Raw genomic sequence first — 13,880 nt, forward strand, 5'->3', positions numbered from 1 at the left:
CCGGCCCGAGCCTGACAGGCATTTAAGATATTTCCCTCATACTAATGACACATGTACGTTTGTTTGTGTGGAAAGCCCGCTTTTATTAACTGTAGGGCATTCGGAAATGTCAACAGATGAGCGCATCAGCGCACACGAGGCAACAAGCGCACGTTAATAAGCGGTTTTAAATTTAAAATGTTCAATGCCTTATCGCGCTGATGTGACCGAGCCCGACCTGAACCCGAACATCATTTCTAAATATCTGTCCGAAACCAGCCTGACGTCAGGCTCGGTTATCCATCCTCTAGTGTGCACACAGGTGAATACTATTATGCATTTGATTTTTTTTGCGGCGATTTTCAAAAATCAATTCCTTTCCCTAGAATCGATATTTTTTTATTAATTTATTTTTTTACCAATGATTCGCCTAGATATTTTCTGTTCATACGGTCCTGCTGACGGCGACTATCATATCCATTTCCAGCAGAACAGACTGAAAGCAGAAAATGCAGAAATCTTCTTTACAAATAAAATAAATGTCAGACTGACTGACTGGCTGACATGTGATGTGCATTCTTCTTAGAAAACAATTAGTTTTTAGAAATGTCTCATGATAAATTTATTGTCTCTAGAAGATAAGTTTTTGTTAAAGAACAAAAAAAATAATAATATAAGATGCAGTGGAGAGGTTTAAAAAGATGAGCGAGGCCAGGCCTTTGAAAAAAAAAAAATAGAAACAAAAAAACAAGTCTGCAGCCCGACAGAAGACAAAAGGTGTTTCTGTCTCCTTCGCTCTCTCTGGCCTTTGTCTGGGATTAAAATGAGAAAGGAGAACGAATAGTTATGGTCTCATTATATCTGTTGACAGGAAGAGTGTCAAGGGAACACTGCTCAAGGTGGATCCATATTTACTAGAAGGAGGCTGTTGAGCCAGACAAGGCAGCTAAAGGCTGCAATGGCTGCCTCATACCTCAGAGCTGCAGCAGTAGACAAAAGCAAGAGGTCTGATAACACAGGAGGCATGTGACTTTAGGGAAACAGGGATTTTACTATCACTTTTACAGTCTTTCCACTGCCACTGTCATCTCCACGATACAAACATAAAGACAAATTCCACCCCTTGGTTTCTACACATACAGTATATATTGGTCTATATATGTATTTTACTAAACCACACAGAATACAGCCAAGGTGATACATGTTGTTGTGAGACGCAGTCTTTATATGACGCTAATGTGTAGAGGAATATTAACTGCTGAAACCACCATGAAATAACCATATGGTAATTAACAAAATAGCCCTGCTGCAAAGAACTGAACTCTCCCTCCATTATTATTATTATTATATAGTAATCCTAGTCCATAATGGCAGCCTCAGGGTGACTGGAAGAATTAATATACAGCTTTACTGATTGAGTCAATTTTGTGCCAACATCAATTCAAAAGGGTTAAAAGGGTAATTTGCTTTCATGTAAGCACATGAAAACACACACACACACACACACACACACACACACACACACACACACACACACACACACACACACACACACACACACACACACACACACACACACACACACACACACACACACACACACACACACACACAATCATTTAGCGCAGGCTGACAGCCAGTTTGTGTGAGCTGGCTGGGTTGTTTACAGTGAGAACATAAAAGTTTTTGGCCAGGGATGAGGCATTGGAGAGGGGGTGGCACATAAGTCCTAAGTACGTGGGAGGTCCCCCAGACATTAGGGCGAAATGTGACCCTGAGGTATTCTGGGAGTCTGTCACCAAGGCAGCGTGAGCATTTCAAGGTGTCTGAGCTGAACCGGGGCATATGCCAGCCCTGGTGTTAAATGACAGATACAGTTTTACTAGTCCTAAGTATGTTAGTCCACACAGGATATTCCATGTGTTCCCCTGTCAGTCTCCCAAATTCCTATCCTGCTCATTCATAGTGTTGCAACACACCGCCCTGACTCCCTCCCACCCGCAGCCTTTGAATCAAGGACATGGCTCTTGATTCCCAGAAAAATGCAGCGACAGGAAACGGGGAAAAAAGCTGTTTGAATTTCACAGAACTCCTCCTCTCTGACTTCTGTACAAACACAGAGAACAACACAGACAGGACTGACTGAGTGCACATTTTAAGCTTACAGAAGTTGCCAACCCGGTCGAGGTGGACAAAAATCCTTTCTGCTTTCTCTTTCAGTATCTTCTCAAAGAGACAAACGACAAAAAAGAGGTGTGCAGCTATGAAAACTGGTCACTGTAATTGTCATGTAAATCACCGTAGATTAAGTATAATATAGGCCTTAACACACTTAACCTTTCTGTAACCCTTCACCTGACCAAAATCTGTGAATATAAATTGGTCCTAATGAATATTTCTCAGCAGTCTAAACTTGACTGTAGGAAAGTGCACATTAAGCAGACTGTAGGAAATAGAACCACAAAAAAAAAACATACAAAAAAGGAAAGAAACTCCTTTTAAAAGGCACCGTTAAGCAAATGTATCTGAGCCTACCTCTGAAATTCACCATTATATCTGGTCCACAATGAGTTCACTCTGCTTAGCTCAGGGTTCTCAGCAGCTCTGAGATGGGGGGTGAAGACAACTATGCCGCTGCAGCACACAAGTGACTGGTTCTTCAACATTTCTCTTTGTGTTTCCCTCCAAATGCTGAGGGGGGAAATAACCTTGAGGAACTGCTACGCAGTTATAAACACTGGTATGTCAAGCCATAAGACAGTTTGAAGAGCAAGCACACGACTGAGAACAAGGTTCAAAGCCAAATTTGTGCATGTTTTAAGGCTTTCATTAGGTTAATGCCTAAGGACAGCATTGCGTAGTTTCCAGTCTAAAGAAAACCTCTTTCTGGTCTAAACAAGGAGGCAAACCACTGTCTCATTATTATTTCCCTTGACAAAGCAGAAAAAAAAAAGTCTTCATGACAACATCTTTGAGCATAGCTAGCTAATGACAAAATACAGCTGATTATTTTAAACAATATATCTTTCAGTGACAGATTTATCCAACTATTCAACATGCAATAATAAGCATCTCTTTAACCAGACAGACAGTCTTTCTAGTCAAATCCACATCTCCCCTTTAAAGTATCGTTATCCTCAATGCATCCATGTCTGCCAAGAAAAGTCTTAGCCTGACTCCACCCTGACTCGTCAGATCATGTGATCTGATCTACTGAACTCAGAATCCGGCCACTCCTCAGAGCTTCTTACACAATCCCTCTTTCCGTGATTCTCCGTCTTCTAGATTTAATGTAGTTTATGGTTCAATGAAGGAAATGGAAGATATAGTGCAACATGTTTCAAAATCTGACTAATTCTGTTAGTGTCAAATCTTAATAAAAAAAAAAAAAAAAAAAAAAGCATGTTTCTGAACAGTTGCTTAAGACAGATCTACTGTCCCAGATTCAAATACTGCCTTCTTGCATCAATTTCATCTACAGACAAGAACTTATCAGTTCTCTGATCCTTCTGAAAGCCACCTGTGCCTTGTGTCACCTTCCCCAAGGAGCACTGCAGCAGCAAATATAACATTGGCCATCACACAGGCTACGTTTACATGCACACGGGAAACCAGGTTACTGGGAGAAATCAGGTTAAAGCAACAAACCAGAGAACACGTTTGCATGCACCATAATAACATGATTATTTTAACTACTGCATTTAAATGCAGCAGGTCAGTAAGCGCATTTCTCCAAGGGTATATTTTGAGCCAAGACTGCATATTTAAGTGTATCAGTGATTTCTCATTCTGAACCCTGAAGAATTGTTTTCTTTTCTGGTGAGAGCATTTGGATTGATGGTGCGATGAGAGGTTGGGCTCTGAAGTGGGAGAGCACACTTTCCTTGACTGTGTTCACGCATCTGAATTTTACAAATATCCTGCACTTAAACGGATAAAACCAACTTATTTATTTCAATTTCTGTTTAAGTCTTTTTGAACTCAAGGACGCAACAATATAACCTTTTCATGCCGCTACACTGCTATCACATTGATACTACCCGTCTGTCAGTCAGCAGGGAGGGAGATCTGTCTTCAGGAGGCTGAGTGACACAAGGTCACAGACATTCAACACAGACAAATGGAGATGAGCTGAGACATTATTATAAACTAGCCTGAATTTCAATTGCAGGGAGTCTCGGAGAAGCAGCAGTTCATATGCTGATTGCTCTGACTTGCTGAGCTAAAAAGGGCCTGGGAAATCTACAGCTCAAAACGGAGCTCAGAGCTGCTTATATACTACACCTCTTTTTGGTGACAAAAGATGTGATAACAGTTAATTACCATCTTCTTAAAAGGTGCTCTAAGTGATGTTGGGTGACATCACTTATTGTTGACGTTCAAAGTATTGTTAAACAAAACGGAGGTTAGCTCGACCCTCCCTCCTCCTCACACCGTCCCCTCCCCTCCCTTCCGCGCACTAACCCCCCAATCCCCACCCCCAAATCTGTTTATTGGCTGGAACACTGTTTGTTTTGGTTTGTGGAGCCTGGGCTGTCTACAGAGACCGCATTTTTTTTACAGTGTGTTCAAGGGACAGGCAGCTGGCGGATAGTGAGGAGATGTTTGCTGTATGTGACAAAAAATGTTGTAGCCTAAAAAATGCGTGACACCGCTTAGAGCACCTTTAAAAAACTTGTTTTGAGTTCTACGTACAGAACCAAACATGGCAATCCATTAAGTGAAATCACAACAATACCTACAGTACGTTGTGTACATTGAGCTAATAAATATTTTACAGTGTATCAAGCATCCATTAAACCTCTGCTTCCGGCATATGCACTGGAAATAAACATGAAGTGGTCAAACAAAGGGCATGCTTTACAGTATATCTAAGATGGATTGAGGAGGGCAACGATGATGCACAGAGGGCTGACATTGTGCAGGTATTAATCCAAACACCAAATTTGACTAATTCACCGTATTCACTGATTAACACAACTCCAATCTGTGCAGGAGGAGCTGATCAGTGGAACAATCTGGTGTATTTTTTAAATGAAAACCCACATGCTCAGGCCTCTGTGGCACATGGTTGCCCCATGGCAGCTTATCTACAGTGACACGGCAGCGTTATGTAGCATGTGAAAGCTTTGTGGGGAGAAATACAGTCCCATTACTAATCTCTCAGCAGCTACAACATGCAACGTCCCCAAAGACCCACAATGCTTAATTGCTTCGTTCGCAAAGTGTATTGACTTTCTACGATAAAAAAAAAGTTTGTGGTCCAGTATAAATTATCAAAATTCACTAAAATGAACAATAACATTTTCAAGCCACAATTATAATCATAGAATATAATCTATAAAATATAAGACCTAACGCTCAACTCACGCTGAAACTCATTGAAGACTGGGTACTAGATCCTTAATGTGGATAATAATATATAATGGTAATTTGAAGAGCAACAGGAGTGCTGTCCAAATTATATATTATTAGCCACAATAAATCCCCAGAATGAAGACAGAGGTAGAAAAACACTGTTCAAAAAGCATTCACAACAGCAGCATTAGGATTTTACAGCAAGTCAATTTGAAATCCTTTACAGCACACACTATTAGGCTAAACATGTCAGGAAGTGTCAACTGAAGCCCTGACAAAGTAACTGCTCTGAGCTCATTTGAAAATGTGGGTAACACAAATATACCAATGGTACTGCACATACTGCATGCCACTGATCAACCTTAACCTCAGACAGTACAGTCTTTATGCTGTGACTTCTTAGTAGGTGCCACATGTGGAAAATTCTTTGAGGAGGATGACGAATTCTCCGTAAGCGCTCAATGAACTTGCCAGCAACAAAACACAAAAAAAAAGTTATTATTAGATCCCTGGATGTTTCACTTTTTGTTGTTCTCAACAGCGGAAAATGCTTTGCTCATATCGACACACCCAACAGCAAAGAAATGTCTCCTTTTCAGAGCAGAAAATGTCTCACACACACAATCAATCAATCATTACCTTGAAAAGGCTACACAGAATGATGTAGCCTCCTTTAAATAGACACATACCTGTCCTTCTGTTGATGTATGTTAAACGCGATGACAAGTACGAGGCTATATAGAGTGGAGAGACAACCGTCTGGCAGCATCTCCTCCACTTTCTCTCCAAAGCGGACATGCAAAAACATCATACAGAAGCTGCACCCATGCCTACCTCACACCTTGACCTCACCCCGACAAATGTTGCAATAACCGGAGGCCTATCTAAACATGTGTATCCACAGGGCAAGGCTTGCCTCTGAGTAACGGCAGGAAACAGTCATTTTACAATCTATTCAACACGCAAATGCCCAAAGACTAATGTCACAAGCTGCATGCACACTCCCTGAGCTGCACTTTATCTTGCGAGATACGTTTACTCAACAAAGACATGGGGAAGATGGCTGCAGACCAAATAATCCATGTTTCCACGGTGCAGCAGTAAAACACAAGGCAAACTTTGTGAACAACTTCCTAAGGTTTCCTCATAACAATACCTCAACTAATGGGGAGCAGAGTGGCTCGACTGAAGTCCTATCAGCTGTTTTCAACATGTCATAAATTATTCTGATTGCATGTAAATCCCTTAAATAGAATCAGAGTTTGTGCTAGACAGACGTGCTTCATCCTGTCACACATTGTTAGAAGGATACGTTTAACACCCTAATGCCTTTCTGCATACAATTACAATGCAAACACAACAGCAACAATGCTTCCCAAGAAGGAATTACAGCACAATGCTCTGTACATCTCTAGAGAAGTCAATGCAATAAGCTCATTCCTTGTTTAGCGGATGTGGTACAAGACAAATGTAACAGGAGATTTTATGCACTAAGCTAATTGACAAAGTTGCAGACAAGAATTTGATCATGGGGGACGTTCATTATTCAACCTCATTTAACAGTTCAGCTAAAAATGTGTTTCATCAATGCTGCGGTTTTAGCAACCCTATGCACTCCATTTGCTGTGTCAAACATTTTCCCACTGCTGAGCATATCAGATGGTCATCAAATGATCGTGTTAAGATTTTATGCATCACAGAAATACCAAGATCATCCAAACGGGAAAAGGAAAATTAGCATTACACATGCTGTGCTATTGGTAGTGTCCTGGCTCTCACAATGTAAGGTGTCTAACGGAGCTGACTCAGCACCTTCTATTTTGACTGATTACAGCATGATCAATCACAAAGCTATGAATTGTATGAATTTTGCTTAGCTGACTGCTTCTTCATAAAAAGGGCAATTTTGTAGAATGATGGCTTTTACATTTCCTGTCATACGTACACCTCAGACCTCGCTATGACATATTAATGAACCACTTCATGTGTGACTGTGAAAAAAAAAAAAAGATTATTAATAGGCTATATATGACTACCTATCCATTTCATGTTTTGTTCACGTCTAGTTGTCGTCTTGAGTTGGCAGGGTCCTCAACTATATCTTTCATCCACTAAAATAGTGATATTTCAGCTACATGACTGTATTTCAGCATGTTAAAGTGTGGCTGAATCTTAAGGATTCCTTAGAATCAGAATCAGAAAGGGTTTTATTGCCAAGCACGTTTTTTAACACATACAAGGAATTTGTTTTGGTGTTGTTGGTGCACATCACACATTCTCTAAATGTGACCAAGTATCCCCATACCTGCATCACAATAATGGACCAAAGGGGAAAACCAACATGGGGGATGATACAGAGATTCTGCCCAGGCTTGTTTTTAAACTAGAGGCTCATTTGGGATTTCAGATCTTAAGGTTGAAATGAAGGCAACAGGACTAGCTGTTTGTAAATTCTACATCCAACATTTGGTTATATATTGATATACCATTACAAGGTAAACACTGATAGAAAGGAGAACATCTGTCAATAGTCATCAATAGTCAATAAGGTGTGTTGTGATTTCTCCGACAACCATGAGCTTATACGTACATATACTGAGAGGTTTATGCCTCGAAGCAGAGGTCCAGGGTTCAAATCCAACCTGTGACAATTTCCTGCATGTCTTTCCCCTCTCTCACCTACCTGTCCTGTAAATCTTTTTTTTTTTTTTTTTTTTTTTAAATCATAAAAGCCCCAAAAAAATACATTATACATAAAACACTGAAGACTTACTGAAAGAACAAATAAACACACTAACCTAAATATATGATATTGATCATCATTAAAAGTATCCATTAACTGGTCATCAGAAATTCAATCACAATGACAACAATACATATTTTATCCCAATTAGAGCCCTGTCTCAACAAGTTGCTTTAATACACCACCAACCTAACAAGCCCTCTATCGTCACTGTCAGAGCGCTGCCTGCAGTATGAGTAAAGGCTGCTCTACTTGTACAAAAACAATATATAAAAAGTGATTGACATCAACAGATTGACAATCTAAGATGAACTTTGGGAACCAAACATGACAATCTAGGCAAGATTCTTATGCTCAGTGGAAATCATGATTGGTTTTCTGCTTTAGGCTGTAAAGATAACCTTTTATATTGACAACTATTCCTCTTTTCATTGACAAGCTTCATGCTCTACATCTGTACAAATACACTTGAGTCTTAAAGCTTTGCTAAGATGTTGATCGGAGTATTGAACAGGCTCTTCCATGGAACAAGAATAGAATATTGAGATTGAGAGATTAAATTGTAACTCTGTAATGACACTGACTTGTGAACTTTGGTGAACTTGGAAAAAACAAAACAAGAAAGGAACTCCGTTCCTGTGAAGTATTATGAAACCAACTTAGAGAGTGAGATGGATAAACAGAGGCCTGACCATGCAGAGGCCTGACCATGTACCTGCCTGCTCAATGCGTCTTCAACATGTTATGGGGCTAATATTTTTCAAGGCCTATAAAGCCTCAATCAATCAATCAATCAATCAATCAATCAATCAATCAATCGTATAGCATCTTGTGCAGTTTAAAGTGCTTCACAGATGACTGACAAGCAGATAAGACAAAAAGTTTAGACCCTAAAACCATAAAAAAGACCAAAAGAATTTAACAATTAGAAAGCAATGCACGTGAGAAAATAAAAATTAAAAGGTAATAAAATAGATTTAAGAGCTATAATAAGAGTGATTGTAGTAAAACAGAGTGAAATAAAAACTAGATTCAAAAACTAGCTACATAAAAAGAAAAACAAGAATTAAAAGATGACAATAAAATAGATTAAAAAAAGTCAACAAACAATAACATTTGCCTTCATCTGAAAATGAAGCCAAAATAAAGAAAATTGTAAATAAATAATGGAAGAATAGATTTGTTCTGTGCACTGATTGCTTTTTCAATTACCCTGTGGTGGGTGGTTATACAGTATGTGAGATGTTTCAGAGATGGCAGGTAACAGCTAAAGAAGCAATTTAAAAAAAAAAAAAAAAAAAAACAGCTGCAACTTTTAGGGGCATTGCAAACTATTATTTCCAGTGCACAATCAAAAGCTAACATGCTACTGTACCGGTTATTAAAGTTAATGCCAACCATAGCCGATAACAGAACTAACATCGAGCTAAGACTTAGGTTGAACATTTCAGTGACTATTGCCTACTCCATTTAACAGAGTGCTTGAGTAAAGTTGGGCAAAATGACTGTTACTTTGTGTTAAAGAAGAAAGTAATACACACGTATCACAGGATTTTTAACAATAAAATAACCTGCATTCAAATTGACTTGAAAGGGAAAAGAATAATACCTTCAAGATCAAACATACCGGGATAAAACAACTGAGCTAAACCCCAAAATAACTAAAATAATAACTGAAATAAGTGAAATGTGTAAAAATCAATTCCTGTACCTATCAGGACACTGACATGCATTGAACCATGATGCAGAAGGACTGAAGGAATGTAGTTACTTAAGTAAATGTCAGGTCAGCCAACCAGCACCAGTTGGCCTTTTAAAACAAAGACCTAGTTCAGGTGAGTATACACTGTATTGGATAGCCAAACTTTTAAAACTGATTGGCTTAGTTTGTCAAAAACAAAAATCCTGGGAGTCTTACACAGACTGACAAAAAGGTGAATATCTCTAACTGCAATGTCACTGGGTACAGAAGGGAATGTAGGGTTTCTGTCAGATGGCAACACATGAATAATCTATTGAAGGGGAATTAATTGAAAAAAATAAATCACACCCCACGTTGGTAAAATAAATGTACCTTTAGCTGTACTCTGTAATGATTGATGGAGGATGTGTATTACTTTGCAGTTGTGCAGAGGTACACGTACACAGATACGTTTTAAAAAAAGAAAGAAGATATTGTCTAGAATTTATATCCTTAGGATGCAACAGACTACAAGTGTGGGTTCCATCACGTTCATCATATAACAGAGATACTCCTGCAAATCTTATCATATATTCAATGTATGACATAATATGCCATTTCTTATCCCAGAAGCCACAAAATATGTGCACCTCTTTTACTATGTGTGAGTGATGTTTTTTCAGCGTTTCTGGGTTCATTTAGACTGCAGCAGGAAATCTTAAATGATGTGTGAGCACCTGGGAGTAGCCTAAATGACCACCCCACAATAGGTGGGCTTTGGCATTGTTCAGGGTTACTGGTGCATGCAGAGGAGAGCGCACTTTGGATGCCAGGAAAACAGTTCTTCCTGAGACAAACTGCTTTCCGACCAGAGGGATTTTTGCAGTTCCTAGAACATAACGCTCCTAGAACCCTTTTTTTCTCGTGTTCCGACTGGACCAATTTGGGGATTATTAAGTTCCTCTGGACGCAATTCCTGTAACTCTTTCAGCTCCTACTTCAGGGCAGGGTCTTTTCCCTTTTCCACATGTGGTGGTTAGATGGCTGTGAATATAATAACAAAAGGTTAGTTCCTATGGCCACTTGGCCAGTGTGAATGCAAATGGCAAAACCGGTTTTGGGGGAAGAGTAGTTAGTAGTACTGTTTAGAAGTGGACTGTTCCTATAACTACGTTCCTGTAACTACTTGGTCGGAAAGAGTAAGCCCTTTAACAGGTTGGATGGATTTGCAAGCTGGTAGAATTGAAGTCATAGTTTCTCTAGTGAAACATCAACACATTAGACATTAGACAGTGCTGGTTATTCTAGGATATTTCTCTGCTTCTTGGGGTAGATCTGCTAACTAAGCCTTTTTTCTAGAGAGTGAAGAAAACTTAAAGAGCAGTGTCTTGTTCGTTGAAGTTGTATCAATCTGAGCACCATTGCCTTAAGGCAGGTGTGTCAAACTCATTTTCCCAGAGGGCCACACTGGAAAAAGAGAATCGCACCGAGGGCCAGACGTAGAGAGTTTATTGACGTGCTTTTGTTTCATCGAAAATGTCAAATATCTTTGATTGTATTACTTCACCTCACTATTTTGACATCGCTGTAGTGCTGTAGTCATTTTTGTATGTTTTTTTTCCCCCAACTTCTTTATGGCTTTCTCAGACGTTTTTGTCGCCTTTTTATTTAAATTGTCACCTTTTTTCACATTTTTGTCACCTTTTCTGACTTTTTTTTAATACTTTTTTTTGCATTTTTGTCTACATAAAGCCCTACATAAGTCAGCAAAAATGTTCCTTAGCCATCATAGAATGTAGCAAATCAAGCAAATTCTTTTACAACAATCTTTCGGCCTAAATATGGAATTTCTGAGTCTCAAAGTCGGCAAATCTGCCAAATTCTGCTTTTGAGTGTCGCGTAACTGCAGTTATAAAAAACACTTTGCCGTGTTTTTGGCGCACAACTATAGGTGGGCCAAAACCTATTGTGAACCGAAATTGATATGCAGCCGGATTATATTCTGCAAGGGGCCGGATTTGGCCCGCGGGCCTTGAGTTTGACACGTGCCTTAAGGCTACAGGTTTTTCAGCTTTGATTTTATCATTATATCGTTACTTTGACAAGCTTTGATATCACACAGCCCCGCCCACACCTGCCTCACAACTCCACAACCAAATGCAAAGCTTAGGATCTATAAAATGCCATTTTAAATGTCATGTGCATTTCCAATGTCAACAACTCCTCTTCTCAGGAGTTAATATTACTTTGTAGCAGACTTTTAAATGCCTTGACATTTAAGAAGTAAAGCTAATGCTTCCTAGCAGAGGAAGCAGGTAAGTCAGACTAGTCCTGCAGATTGTCTCAGCTTCCAGTTGTAGTCTGTGGACAGGCGTAAACCTCATGGTCACTAGAGTGTAACCTGACATTGGGGAGATGCCTTTATCTTCAGACTAAATCCAGCCACCAAGTGCACTCACATACCACTCTGGGATGATACCTGATCCCACAAACAAGCTATTTGAGTTTTAAAAAAGTCTAAACCAAGAAGCACACATGCAGGCTACGTTTATGTTTGTGGCTTGCGCTGAAACATTACATCAATTAAACAATTAGTCCATTGACAGAAAGTTGCAATGAAAATAAATTAATTCACACTGGGATTTTTTTGGGTACTTTGTAATTAAGGTGTGGAGTGCATAAAAAGCATCAAAATAGAGCTTGTTTATTAATAAAACAAGATAAATATGATTAATGTTTGTTTATTAACTGGCACTTGGCCTCCTGTCATTTTGCAAAAGTGGCCCCCGGGCATAGCAAGTTGAGGATCCCTGCTGTACATGCTACGGTAGTTTTCAGGTGTGCTCATTTATTATGTCCTGCACGCCACTGCGATGGTCTCCTGTACCACTCCTCCTTTTACCATCAGTAAAGAGAGCTTTCAGCTTTGGTGATAATGTGAGTAGCAGTTTGAAATATTTATCAAGGTATTATGTGCCCTGTTGAAGCAATTCTGTAGCCACATAGATGGGATTGTTTGAGCAATGAGCTTGCAGGAAGACTCTAGTAGTAAGACCGCATGTGGAGCAACAACAGTGGAAAAGCTCTGTCCCTTTGCTGCTACCGTCCACATAGCAGACACTGGCGAGAGGCAGCCTTTCAGACTCAGCATGTCGGGCCTATGGAGGGCTATTTTACTGGACAAAAATCTATTGTGCACCTAATCTCTAGAAGCGCTGACATGCTTTGTGTTCTGTATTATCTTTAGCTGTCCGGGATCCAACCAAAGCATTAAATCTGGGGCTCTTTTAGGAATCTATCGACATATCTAGTTAAATCAACAATCAGCCAGCAGCCGCACATGTCAAGGCTTATCCACACAAGCCATTGCCAGGCAACTCTCTCTGCAACTTTGGCAAGTGCAATATATTTTTTTGCAATTTATAATAGCCTCCATTTTGCACACCCAATGCACATCCAATCTGCACAATGTATTCATACTATACTTTTTTGTTTACTGTTAACTCTTATATTAGTACTAGTAAATTTGATTGTGCTTTGATGTTGATATTTGATTAATTCTTAGTTCAGTGTTTTTTCGGCATATGTGAAATTCCCTAAATAAAGTATCTCTCTCTCGCTCTATTTTTCTACCTATCTAATTAGTTAGATTTTTACATATGATAAGTACCCTTAATTTAAGAGTGTGCTTTTGCTGCAAATTCATGATTAAAAAGTAAACTTGGAATCCATTAATATGGTGTTTAATCTTCACAATATATTATAGATATTGAAAACATGTTTCATAGTAATAATTGGTATGCTCTCAGTTTAAGTCTCCCGATTGATAGAACAAAGACAGATTTTTTGGAATGGAAATTCCCTACTCTACTGCATGTGGTTTGTTCTCAAGGGAGGCAGTAGAGAAACTCTTTTAGACCACACCATGCAAATGTGGGATGGAAAGAAGCTGCAGTATGTAGGGTGGGATTTGAAGAAAACTTGCTACTACTAACTAGTATTATCATCCCACTTTGGAACCACGCAATAGTAGCTGAGACCCCCCCCCAAAAAAAACCAACACTACTAAAACACAAATCCACTTTTGAACAAATCAGAATAATTATGGAAACTGTCAAA

General features: G+C 39.3%; 1 protein-coding gene across 3 annotated transcripts in view; it reads right to left on the reverse strand.

Moving 5' to 3' along the window:
• The window catches only part of pkp4 (plakophilin 4), an 85,901-nt gene that overhangs the window by 69,912 nt on the left and 2,109 nt on the right, over positions 1–13,880 (reverse strand). The window contains exon 1 of one of the 3 annotated variants that reach the window (XM_028592064.1): positions 2,515–2,598. The exons of the other annotated variants lie outside the window; for them this stretch is intronic. The gene's annotated coding sequence lies outside the window, so the exon portion shown is untranslated. Of the gene's footprint in view, positions 1–2,514; positions 2,599–13,880 lie in introns of those variants that run through there. 3 annotated transcript variants of the gene reach the window in all.

Source organism: Perca flavescens, chromosome 11, assembly GCF_004354835.1.
Source record: "Perca flavescens isolate YP-PL-M2 chromosome 11, PFLA_1.0, whole genome shotgun sequence".
NCBI classification, from domain to species: domain Eukaryota; kingdom Metazoa; phylum Chordata; class Actinopteri; order Perciformes; family Percidae; genus Perca; species Perca flavescens.